Source organism: Nannobrachium achirus, assembly GCF_963921795.1.
Source record: "Nannobrachium achirus genome assembly, chromosome: 16".
Lineage (NCBI taxonomy): Eukaryota > Metazoa > Chordata > Actinopteri > Myctophiformes > Myctophidae > Nannobrachium > Nannobrachium achirus.
Window position 1 is genome coordinate 47,469,634 of NC_137823.1, and position 13,637 is coordinate 47,483,270.

The window sequence follows — 13,637 nt, forward strand, 5'->3', positions numbered from 1 at the left end:
GCAACCGGAAGGTTCCCAGTTCGATCCTGGGCTTCTCTAAAGTTGGTGGCGAAGTGTCCTTGAGCAAGACGCTGAACAAATTGTTCCCGATGAGTGCCTTTCATGGTTTCCTCCGCCATCGGTGTATGAATGCATGGGCTAATGTAATGCACAATCATTGTTGAGTGCATTGGATAAAGGCGCTATATAAATTGACCATTTACGTCCTGTGTTAGATGATCTACAGTAAGTGGAAAGGGGTGTACGTACAGTATGTCCTAAAGGTAAGGTGGGTCAAGCCTTGACTGCCGTGCCTACCAGTGTTTTGAATTGGATTTGAGCAGAAGCCAGAATTAACAGAGTGACAAATCCAGCCACTGAGTATGATTAATATGGCACTACGTTATATTTGAGTCTGACTCCTATCCATAAATCATACTGTAGCTGAGTGAAAGTGAATGGACCAAAAACCTTCAGTGTGACAAGTTATCAGGGTAAGATGAAATTACACCCCGATGGCTATGCACGGTAATAATGTTAAACGGAAGCACTTCTACATTAACCTTTCCTCAAACAACCTCAAATAATTAATTTCCGTAAGTTTGTGACTCATTGACTCCTGCCACATGATTAATGCTGTTGCTGTGTGTTCATGAATTGTCTGGCATTAATACTCAGATGATGCCTCTGGGGGTAAAACATATCAGCTGTTCCTTATCGGCTGGAGTCTTCGTGTTTCCAGACTGTTATGACACAGCAAGCCCTTGAGATTATGAGAGGCCGGATTGTGTTACAGGGCCTCAGTGTCAGTTACAAGTCACATGCTTTTTGTTTATATTCAAATGCAAATGTGCTATGACAGAGGTCTTCAACAGGGGGTCCGGGACCCCTAGGGGGTCCTCAGAGTTATTACAGGGGGGCCGCCAAATCTTTGTGTTACAGGATCATTATTTTATATGAACATCTTGAACCCTCGCATCCCTATTCTGAGGAGAACTTTAGCCAAAAATAGCCGATCTATAAGCTCTCTACGCCTCGCGCTGCAAGGCATTGAAAGCTTGTAGATCGGCTATTTTTGGCAAATAGGTTTGGTGTAGTAGAGGTAAAGAAAAGAGCAGACCAAGTACAGAGTGAAAGGTCAAATTTACTAAGTATCGACAATTTAAATGGTTAAATGTCTGGAAAAACACATTAACACGAATCCAACGTAGACTGATGACAGTGCTGTCAAACAAGTCTACGAATCTATCTATGAAATTGATGAAATCTGCGACTCAATTTTATACAATATGTAGTATGGGGGTCCCTGCTTTATCTCCCCCTCAGTTAAGGGGTCCCCGTCCTTGGCATGAAAACATTGAAGACCAAAGTTGTGAGGATAAATCATTGGCAGAAACCGTGTTTTGGCCTAGGTATTCAAAAAGAATGTTCTTTTCAGCTTTACTTCTGTGCTACAACAAATCTATCATAACATTTTGTCAAATATTTCATCCATCTAATTGTACTTTCACGTAAAAAATTGCCTTTGCATCTTGCCAAGTGGAAGTGCAGCACTGCGGTTGTTATTTTGGCCACTCTGTATTGTACGTATATTTTCACAGAAAACGGATACTTATGTGATTCTTATCCCATAGTCAGGAGGCAATAGTTATTTGAGTTGACATTTCAATTTAGGAAACAGCACAAAGACCTGAGCAACAGCTTCTCTCTGTGAGCCACAGTGACATGAAGATTGATGTAAACAGACAAACTGAAAACTCTGGAACAGCTATCAGTTTGTCTAAAAACACACATAAAGGCAAATTACAAGTGGTTGCTGTCGGGTGGAAATATTGTACGTCCAAATCTTGTGTTCCAATGGATCCAATATAGTTATTATTTAGTCTCTTTTTTTAAAGATTTGTTTTTTGGGCTTTTATGCCTTTATTGGATAGTACAGTAGACTGACAGGAAAAGGGGGGAGAGATGGGGAGAGACATGCGGCAAAGGTCGTCCGGATCGGGAATCGAACCAGCGACGCCGCCAGGCATCATTGCCTATCCACGAGTTTCCAACGCCCCATAGTGCATTGCGCAGACGTCTGCACCGAGCTTCCGCCGCCGATTTACAAGCTCACAACGGGTTGCATCTGCGACGCGACGTGAGCTTGTATGTCTGCTGTTAAACCCGGAAGTTTGGTCCCGATAGTCTCCAGTAAACTCCCGCGGAAACTTGTGGATATGGTATGCGCTTAGACCAGTAGGCCACCGGGCGCCCCAGTTATTATTTAGTCTCAAGCGGTTGTTTAATGTTACTTTAATAACCGCCACAGACATACTTAACCACTTTCCACTTTCACAGCAAAAATAGCAGATCAACAGGCTCACATTACATTGTAATGTGTTGCTAATTTTGTGTGACACTGTTGTATGACAAAGTAGGGGATTAATTTACCCAAAAGATCATCCAAAGTAAAAAAGCTAAAATATGGAGATACAAGGTTTCTGCCTGACAGCAACAAAGTACCCACAAGGCAGAAAGGGACATAACAACTCACTGCGGTCATTAAGACACAATGATCAGACCAGTCTGATACAAGCTTTACACACCAGACAAAATGGTCCCTGTGATCTAATGAACAATAAAGAACAACTAAAAGAGTCTTTATGTGGGAACATCTTCATTTCTGCAGATTAAAGTGGTCAGACCAAACAAGGGAGCAGTTAAGGACATTTTGTCTTCTTTAAAACAGGCTGCCGCCGTGGCGGTCCGACCGTCCGAGCACCCTAGGCTGCAATGCCAGCCTGACAGTGTATCGTGGTGTTTGAATCCCGTTTCCGACGACCTCTCCCCATGTCCTGTCAGTCTACTGTCCTACCAATAAAGGCATGAAAAGAACCCAAAAGAAAATCTTTCAAAAAATGAATAAACAATCATTCAAGATCACAGTAAATGCATTCATATGAGATATTGTTATGGTAGTGTGATCAATATTTGTGAAAATGAGAGAATATCCCAAAGGCAGAAACCAAAGCCATGGAGTTATAGGATCAAAGTCGGATTGTATAAATATCAAGAGAATCTGAAATAAAGTTGTGTTCCCCGTAAAATGCTTATAATATGAAGTACTGATGTATACTTTTGTATACTTCTGTAAACTTCTGTATACGGATGTGTCGCACTTAGAACTACAGACTCACTCCATAGCTTCCGCCGTGGACTGAAGACTCACCTCTTCAGACTCCACCTAAACCCATAGCACTACTGTAACACTTCTCTTCCCTCGATGACCACACATGAAGTTAGATAGCATTTTTTAGGTTTTAGAAAAGTATTTTTACTGCTTAGGTGCGTGGTCTACCAATGTCATTGTTTTTCTAGATTGATATTCCTATGCATTTGTTGTATTGCTGTTGATGTACTGACATATTATTTATCTTGTTTGTTATATTGATGTATTACCTGCTTATTGTATGTCGCTTTGGATTAAAAGCGTCTGCTAAATGCCTAAATTGTAAATTGTTTACTGATGTTCACTTTTCCTGAAGCAAGACAGGTCTGTTCACGGTCTAGTCTACAGACCTGAGCTATGATCATGTTATCCAATCAGAAAACCATATCATGTTGTGTGCAATCCGACCCTTAGGGCCAAAATGTCCACCCAGTCACAACAAAGGTGTGAGCTGAAACAATAAGCCTCGTGTGAAACCGGAACACATACTGCAGGTACATGAAGTCTCTGAAGACAGGAAACCTGAAGGGTAAAGATAATGAGGCCTGAATTACTTGATATATAGGCAGGGGTTTTCAACTGATTATGAACTGGGGACCAGCAACCTGACTAAGAATCAACCTGGGTACCACTGTTGTGTTGGGAGGAGATATGGGCATGGTGTGGGGGAAAAGCTTTTGTTGCACAATGCAACAATATACGTGCAACGTAGCTAGTGGTCCAGAGCTCAAAAAAGGTTGAGAACCACTGATCTATTCCTATCCCACGGTTACCCTAATAGTCAGGGGATATTAATAAAACCTGGGAATAAATAAAGGTAGACATATCTAAAAATTTTACTTCAACATCCCTAGGAAAATCTTTGACAGCTAGAGTAATTTTCGGTCTCATTCACTTACTATCCACAAGTTTCCGCGGGAGTTTACTGGAGACTATCAGGACCAAACTTCCGGGTTTAACAGCAGACATACAAGCTCACGTCGCGTCGCAGATGCAACCCGTTGTGAGCTTGTAAATCGGCGGCGGAACCTCGGTGCAGACGTTTGCGCAATGCACTATGGGGCGTAGGAAACTCGTAGATACATTATACTAGAAAGGACAAAATGACTCCCAAAAAAGCGAAGTGAGGGGTCTAACCAGGTGATTTTAATTATTCTGAAATCTGAATCCATTGAAAGCATTTGTTTTGCATGAAAAACATTCCTTGGGCTAAAAATGGACCCGACAAAACTGGTGAAAAGTGATGACTCATCACTAAACTATCGTTTTGGGGGGCTGTTTTTAGCCCTAGGAATGTTTTTTGTGCAAAACAAATGCTTGCAATGGATTCAGAATAATTAAAAACACCGAGAATGACCTCACATCCCACTTAAAGCTGATTTTTTTGGGAGTAATGTTTTCCTTTATAGACATAGTATAGTGTATAGTAAGTGAATGAGACCAACCTGTACTAAGGGTTAACTTATACTTAGTCACTTGACAAAGATAACAGATTTTCATTTGAAAATCTGTTATTTCTGTCTGCGATATGGCCATTTGATGAAATAGAATTGATCCTTAAGAATGTTCAGTGTCTATAATACTTGAGGTGTAATGTACTTGTGTGATGACAAGTTGCAGTGCAGGGCACTCTGGCCTTGCCCAATATTTTGTCAGTTCCCTCTTGAAATGCATTAGGGTCGATCCATACCGTTATAAGGAGCCTAACAAAGTTCGGTTCGGCACTAGGCAAACCCAAATATGGTTCGCATCTCCCGGTTCGGGGGGGCGTCAACCGACTAAATTCGGCTCTACAGTGCTGACGAAATGTTGTGACCTCCCTGATAAGATTAAAATTGATAAGATTAAAATGTTTAACACGGTATAGATATCATTTTCAGTGTTAAATGTCATGATGTTTTGAACAACTAACTAACGCCTGCAGGAGAATGACGCTGAGAGATGCCAATCAGGTCACAATGCCCAGGATCCAGGATAACAAAATGATATTACCAAGCCATGATATCTGGCCTTGCTACTAGGGCCAACAACACGAAAACATCTGATGCCCACTGTTATGCTTAATTGTCCAATCAGAATGTGACTAATGTATTCTGTAACTCCATATATCTGTGAATCATTATGCTTGGTACTCAGAGAGAGCTACGATGGGTGATTTTGCTCTACTGTACTTGCTGTACAGTACTTTGAACTCTGACTATATTTACAATACAACTTAACAGAAAACGCATATTCCCCGGTGTGGTCTCCCTTTATTGTGTCTTCAAATCAATATGGGATATTCATTGACTCTGACAAACTGCGGTTTTACTCTGTGGGTGGAAACGTCTTCTGGAGAAGGAATATACAAATATGGGAATTAAACCAAAAATCCCATCAAATGGTCCTTCGAGCCGCATACTAAGGTAACGTTGACTGTCGGGTGAGGAGGCACTTTCTCTCCCCCACGGTGGGTCGGTGTTACAATACGTATCAAAGAACCAGCTAACCAGTTAACAACCAGCCGAGGATATTATCAGATGTTTCCCTTGACTCCCACGGAGTATCACTGAAATGATTCTCTCCCACACGCTCGATGCCGGATCAGCTCAGAGGACACGCAGCTTTGGTGCATGTCTTGCTAGTGCTACTCGCGCCGACCGTTTTAAAGAGAAAAGAAAAGCATAGACAACTTTGCTAATGTTCCGTGTTGTCCACGACGAGTTGTGACTGCGTGATGATATGCATGCAGGATGCAGCAAGAGAGGCGGCCGCGGCACGTCTATAACGTGAGCTTGTAGCAGCAGCAGCACCCGTCACTGGTGATGCTGCCTGCTGGAGCTGCCTGCTACTCACTGGACTTAAAGTCATTCAACGTGCAGCGCCAGGGCAAGTCAAATATGTATCCGCCCTGCAATGCTCATTCATCGGCCACAAACGTTGTCATGCCACGGACCTCCAATATTTAAGCGACTTCGGCACTATAGCCGTTAAGAAAGTATGGATGAACTCCCCCCGAACCTAAATAATTTCGGTTCGGGAGTGCTCCCCGACCCGAAATTAGTTAGGGTCCTTATAACGGTATGAAACGACCCTTAGTCAGTTGTTTTTTTTTAGCTGACACTAGTTTTCCCACTCTATGGTTTACCAAACAAACGCATTCTGAACAGTGAAGCAGTCTCCAATTTTAAATGGTTTTGACATATTACTCAATAACATTTACTGGACTTGGCAGTCTTCTCTCCTGTCTAGTGGTATATTTCTTCCGCATGCAGAATGTGATTATTTCCCAAGATTTACCACTTGTGCATTTTAGGTTACAGCGCCAAACTTCGATCAGAGAGATGGTGGTTGTTTAGAAAGGTGTGAGCTTAGAAATATATGTTTTTTAAAAGCATGCCTTCCAATTGTTGCTGTTTGTGGTGATGCATGCAGGTGCAGGAATTAGACATGTTTCATTTGTAACATAGGTAGGATAATCCATTGTACAATAATAGCCTTAGGACAGTATAGTAGTGGACTGGGTGATATTCTATATTGTTTGATATACTATACTATATTGTATATGGTAACATCTTGAAACAGTCACAACACAAGTACTGATGTATACTTTTGTATACTTCTGTATACTTTTGTATAATGATGTATACTTCTGTAAGCTTTTATATACGGATGTGTAACACTTAGAACTACAGACTCACTCCATAGCTTCCGCCGTGTGTGTGTGTGTATGTATGTATGTGTGTGTGTGTGTGTGTGTGTGTGTGTGTGTGTGTGTGTGTGTGTGTGTGTGTGTGTGTGTGTGTGTGTGTGTGTGTGTGTGTGTGTGTGTGTGTGTGTGTGTATATATATAAAGCATAAACAATTTGCCCCCATTAATTTACAATACATTAGTAAAGAATATATATATATATATATATATATATATATATATATATATATATATATATATACAAATACGTTAGTAAAGAAATTGTCATTTGAGAAACAATTGTGCTTCCACACCTAAGCCCGCCATGACCCTCTCACTATCACTAATGGAGCGCTGGCTGTGTGCCTTGATCGATCAAGATCAAGAGGCCTTACTGAATAGTCCAAGATATGGAGGCAATCAGAACCAAGACAATAGCTCTCTAACCTCTGCATCCTTGTTCTGTATTTCTGTTCTGTGTCTCTGGTTATTTGAGTAGAGGTGGTGAAGGTGAAGGAGTTTAAATACCTGCGGTCAACTACTGTATATAAAGTAATGGGGAGTGTGGAGGAGAGGTGAAGATGAGAGTGCAGGCAGGGTGGAATGGATGGATGGTAGTGAGAGACCAGCCATGCTTTACGGTGTGGACATGGTAGATGAAAGGTCAGGAGGCAGAGCTGGAGGTGGCAGAATTGAGGATGCTATGATTCATTAGAGGATCAGCCCATGCAGGTTAGTTTGGGCATAAAAAAGAGAGGCGAGGCTGAGATGGTTTGGACACGTTAAAAGGAGGGATGTGTGTGGTACAGTGGGAGAAGGATGCTGCTGATGATGGACCTGCCAGGAAAGAGGAGGAGATGGAGGCCAAAAAGTACGTTTATGGATGCAGTGAGAAACCACATGCAGGTGGCAGGAGTCACAGAGGAAGACACAGAAAACAGAACCTCATGGAAGCTGATGAGACTCCGATGAGAATTAACCTCGCATCGCCAGACTTTCCACCTCGGAGGAAAGCCTGGCATTCGTTTTAGACGGGTCGTGTGATCCGGCCAAACGTGGCCTAAACTGGAGGCAGAAGAAGCGGTGTCACTTTGTATTGGTCCCCCCGTTTGTTTCCCCAATCCCTATTTAAATGCTCGAGAATTGTAGTCTTGTCAGTCGCTACGAGTTGGACTAAAAGATGGATATACCAAACAAACCTTTTCCAAAATAAGCAAAACTATGGTGTATCAAGGGGTTTATTAGGTAGGCCCTAAAATGATGCGTCCTTTGTGTAAAAGTGTAGTCCTTTGATGACAACATAGTCTCGTCTCGCGAGGCCAGACTGTTGACTCCCGCGATTTGCAAATGCTCCCGTCATACAAGTCTGGGGTAGCGTAAAAAGAATGATGATTTATATATATACCCTATGTGAGTACCCGGTTAAAGCGGAAGTGAAGCCGCCTCCTCAATTCCATTTTGTTTTTAACATCGTGCAAATGTATCCTAATACAAATCATCTAAGCATATTTAGCTTGCTGCTTAGCAGAAATTAAACATTTTAATATATTTTCATTAACGGAAATGCCAGCTTCCATTACTTGCCGTTCAGGAGCTGTAGTTCCAGACTCTATATACCGTTGTTTGTTTCCTGTTGAGATTGGCACATTTCACCCAGTTTTTTTCATCTCACTCACATCACTTTGTCTGCTGACCTAACTCAGCAACAAAATAAACAAAAATATAAATAAAACAATTCACAGGAGGCAAGCAGTGATCACCCCATGATGTGCACTGCAATGTAGTTTCAAATGCACTACATTGCAGGTGCTTTTTGAGATAAGAAAACACGTGTGACATGAGTGATCTGGGCAGTTTGCCCCAGGAAATGTGCTAAGCTCAATAGGGAACAACGGTAGCATTCGGAGATTGTGGAATAGTTGTCTGGCTAATGGCAACATGACTTAGGCTGTTTCCGCTCCCGACCAGATCAGAAACCCGAAAATGGTACTGATCCCAGGGCAGGCTGGATGGGAATTAGCCGAAAGAAGAAGAAGAGTTTCTGGTTATTTGTAAGATTTCATCATGATTTTCTGACCATTATGCTGAGGGTCAGAAATCATCCTCATCCTCATCATGAATTTCCTGGGGTGCACCCCAAGATTCTATTTTGGGTCCAGTCATTTATTTATATTAGCACAGTGGCTAAAAATTCAACTTTCAACTTTTTGCAGACAACATAATTGTCTTCCCCCAAAAATGCAGCTTCCCTGAATGTCTGCAATGTCTGCAATCTACCATGTTTTATTTAGATCCCCTACACATTGCAGTCACTTGACTGGGCAGGTCTGGCTTCATTATCCCAAAACAGATGGCTTTATTTGGCACATTTTCATTTTTAAGGCATCATTAGGCAACTCCCTTGCTTTTTAAATTGCCTTTTTAAGTTGAAAACACGTTCTTAAAATCTCCATTCCCTAAACCTGTCACTTTTTAGGGTCGATTCATACTTTAATAAGGAGCCGAGTTTATTTCGGTTCGGCACTGTCCAGACCACGATATGACGTCATTCAGCTGTTCGGGGGGCATCGATCAATTGACTGGGTGGGTATGTTCCTGCAGTGCAAGATGTGTAGACGGAGCCCACAGAGTCTTCTCCTTTGTGCTTTCCTCACAAGTATGTGAATTGACCTGGATATGAAATGGACCCGGTAGTGGACAGACTTGGTGAAGTTCTTTACACCCTTCACTTTCTCATGAACAATGTTGTCATGAAAGCCTCCAGCACGGAGCAGAATGAAACTGAACTGAGAATGGCACTCTGGGACATTACATTTATTCCAGGCCTGGGCTAGCAGAAAAACAAGTGGGTCCTTTTGAGGGGCGTGATGACTGCTCTGGCCTACCTGTCTGCTAGCCTTGGGTCTCCTAGCCTTCAGTCTGCTTCTCAGTCAGCTAACTTGCACCATAGCCACCAGTATGCTAGCCCACAGCCACCTGCTTACCAGTCTGCAGTCAGCTCGCCCCCAAGACTGCTAGCCATCCGCCTGCTAAACTCCAGTCACTAAGCCAACTACCTAGTGTCCTCTCTGGTCCAGGCCCCAGGCCATGGGGTCCTGGCTCCATTCTTGGCACTGGAGTCTCATTTTGAAGCCTTGAGTTCAGCATTTTGTCACTTTGTCATCTTCAATTAGACTCATGGATTTTTTTCCAGCCATAAGTTACCATATTTGGACAAGAGGGTGGAGCTGGTGGTACAAAATACTGTGCATTTATCTTGATTGCCATGGTAGCAATTTGTCAATCACAACGTAGCAACGTCCTAAAGCGTACCTACTTCATCATCTATTTTACTCTAAATATAACCATCATTTATGATGCTGTACTGAAGAAGACATGAAACTACTGATTGAGAACATAAACTCATCAGGCAAATGTCTACGGGGGTGATAAATCCATTCAGAAGTATTCCATTCCTGCACATCTCCACACCTGCTGTGGAGATTCTCAAGCCTGGCATGTCCTGCTTTATTTTGCCTGATAAATTATTTGTATTGAACCTGCTCTGCCTCTGGTCATCTGCATTTGGGTCTCTCTCTCTCTCCCCTGACACATAGTGACATCCATCACACCTGGGTGCACCAGCACTGCTTAATCACGGGCCGCACGGGTACATAGTGTGTTGAAATGGACGGGCGGGGGACGCATGGCGACACAGCGAGGACAGTGAATCATGGATATAAATCAGGGCATCCCAGCCGCTACATCACCTCTCCTCTGAGAGGAGAAGGCTGTATGCTGATGGCTTTATGATGGATGACGGATTCAGAATCCATCAGACCCTGTGATGAATCATTGCAAGGTGGACAACGACTTTGCTCTGGCTAAAAATGTTGGCTCAGGGATTTCAGCAAAGCGTTCATGTCGCAGATGAAGCTGTTGCGCCGGGGATCCATACTGATGTTTTATGTATCATCTGTGAGTTTAGATGGGCCTCTTGTTTGGCTGGGGGCCTGGGGCAGTGGTGGAGTAGGCCTACATTCACTCAAGTAAAGTAAAATGTTTAGGTATTTTTACTTTAGTGTTCTATGCTAGCCTATACTCACAACCTACTACACACTACATCTCAGAGGTGAATATTGTACTACAATTGTACAACACTACAATTATTTGAAAACGTATTAGTTACTTTTAATTATTATTATTACAAAACAAATCAACCACTTCAGCCCTATATATTGGCTAAACAAACGAGAATTCATTTTATCTGTGTCTCAGGCTACCAACTAACCACTGCTTTGAATATATTGTAAAGACATTGATGAATATAAATGTTAAACTGATATTTTCTCTTTCCAATTTCCAACTGAACCCTGTTTGGATAGAATGTCCCTATTACATGTCTGGATGGCTTTCTTAAAGACTGACTCTGTATAAAATGTCTTTGTTAAAGCAATGACTCAGGAAATATACTGTACAAAAGAAATTGCTCTCTTCTGGGCAGGAGTCAGGAAATGAGAATTGAATCGGGGGCACTTAGAGTGAGTGCATTTGGCAGTGGCCCAAATAATGAAGCCTAAATTACAGTCGCCAATGCTTTTTAATCATCTCAGTCACGGATAGGCCTAATGTCAAATATCAGCAAGCTAGCTCAGTGAGCTGCTTAGACTGATTATTCTTCAGATCAGTCATAGTCAACACGATAGGATTTCTTTTGACTAATTAAAGGAGTGACTTATGTTGGCAAGGAAGAGGAGAAGATGGGTTCAGTGCCCCGTTATTGTTTGTGGCTATTTCAATCCATCAATTTCAATCTAACTTGCTTAACATTTCTAGTCCGATTAAGTTTCCATTGTCTTGCCCTACACACCTCACGGTTACATTATACGATTAAAGTGTCAAGTAACCGTCTCTCGCCAGGAACATCACATTACACCACTTTACTTCCAGAAACAATGTGTTACTTAACCCGCAGGATGTGCAAACAGCATATTTGTGGGGAGGGTAAGGTTATGCAGCCTATAGCCAACTTGTCCATTCAATGTGGCTGAGATCAGAGCAGGAAAGCCTAACATATACTTCACTGCTCTTAATGGTGGCGGAAAATAATGGATTTTTGTGAGCAATGTGGTCATGCACACACTGTCTGTTTCCTGTTTTCCAGACACAGCAGGTTATATGGGCTGTGCTCCACAACAGTAACGCATTCTGCACAGAAACACATAAGCCATTATACATCCCACTCCAGTGCCAGGCAAGTTGACATGCCTGTCCCCCACAACGGCACTTGGTCATATTTCTTACACATCCCAGCTAACGTTACATCGCACATGAGATGAATGTCGTGGATACACCCTTCAGTCAGGGTCCATTTGCATAACCGTGTGCGAGAGTTATGCTGCTGATGTCGGCTAAAATACTGATAGATGGGTTTAATTCCCCAGAGTGAGTTAGTGCGTAAGGACGGAGGCATATAGTGGCAAGAGCTAATACAGCTCAGGGTTCTTTCTTTGTGTAACTGTGCAACAACCACATTGCAAGGTGCGTCATGCTGGATGAGATGTGAATGTGGATTACAGCCAAAGAGCCAATCAAAGCGAGGAGGGGAGGGGGTGTCAGGTCAAGAGGTCAGCGGTTAGATTGCATCCCTCAAGGCCATTGACTCCTGGTTTGAAATTGAACTGAGTGATTTTTCAATTATATGGCTATAGCCATTATAACAAATTATTCTGGTTTAGCCTCAAGGACAGTTGAATGTATGCATTATTATACAGTAGATACGTTGTGCACTGAATACATATAATTTAGTTAATACATATGGTGTGTGTACAAATAATACACAGACACATCTAATGTTTGTGTATTTCATGGTCTTTTTCTTTAACAGTACCCCTTCAACAAGTATGACATTGACATTTCCTCTCACAGGTCACATGAAGAAAACAATCTACTTTTTTATGGTTGACCCTGTCAAGGATATACGTGTCCAAACATAAATAACACACGCTTCCACTTTAGTTTTTTTTTTACCTCAGTCATGCTGAAGAAGACCTACTGATCCTCACATTTGTCTTCCAGACATTTACTGACATTGATCCACCGGTGTGCCCTCGTCCCCATCTCTAAGTATCCAGACCATAATGTCTGCATCATCTTCATCCATAGCCCATCTCACAGCCTCCATGTAACTGGGTTCTTAATGGTGCTGTATTAGCGGTGCCCAGTACTCACAGATGACATTTGATCCTCACTCAAGCTCCATTGCCTCATCACCACCCATAGGGGAATACGACCAGAGCTCCTCCAGTTCTGAATCCCTCAGAGTAGGATAATGTGCGAAAAAGAACGTACATTAGGCTATGCGTTTTCCAGCGTGGATATGTAGGAGCCTAGTCATCTAGAACAAGGGTTCCCAATCTTTTCAGGCCGCAACCCCGCAAAATAATAATATCTGACCTGGGGACCCCCCACCCTAGCAAGCACATGTAGAAGTTGAGGTGTTACATTTTGTTTTGTTTAAGGTTGAGTGAGATCACTCTAATCAGCTAATCATCTGGGGACCCCCCAAATAATTTGGGGACCCCCCTGGTGGTCCTGACCCCCAGTTTGGGAACCACTGGTCTGTGTGTCTGTATCTAAAGCTAATCTTGCAATACACAATCAGTGTCAAATTAGTTGTTCACACTATGCCATGGTACCTGTGCTATTATTTTAACATATTTTAGACTTTTAGAAAAATGTAATGATTTTTTCCCCCACAACAAAAGAACTGCTGTAATTGTACCAGGACACAGCAAC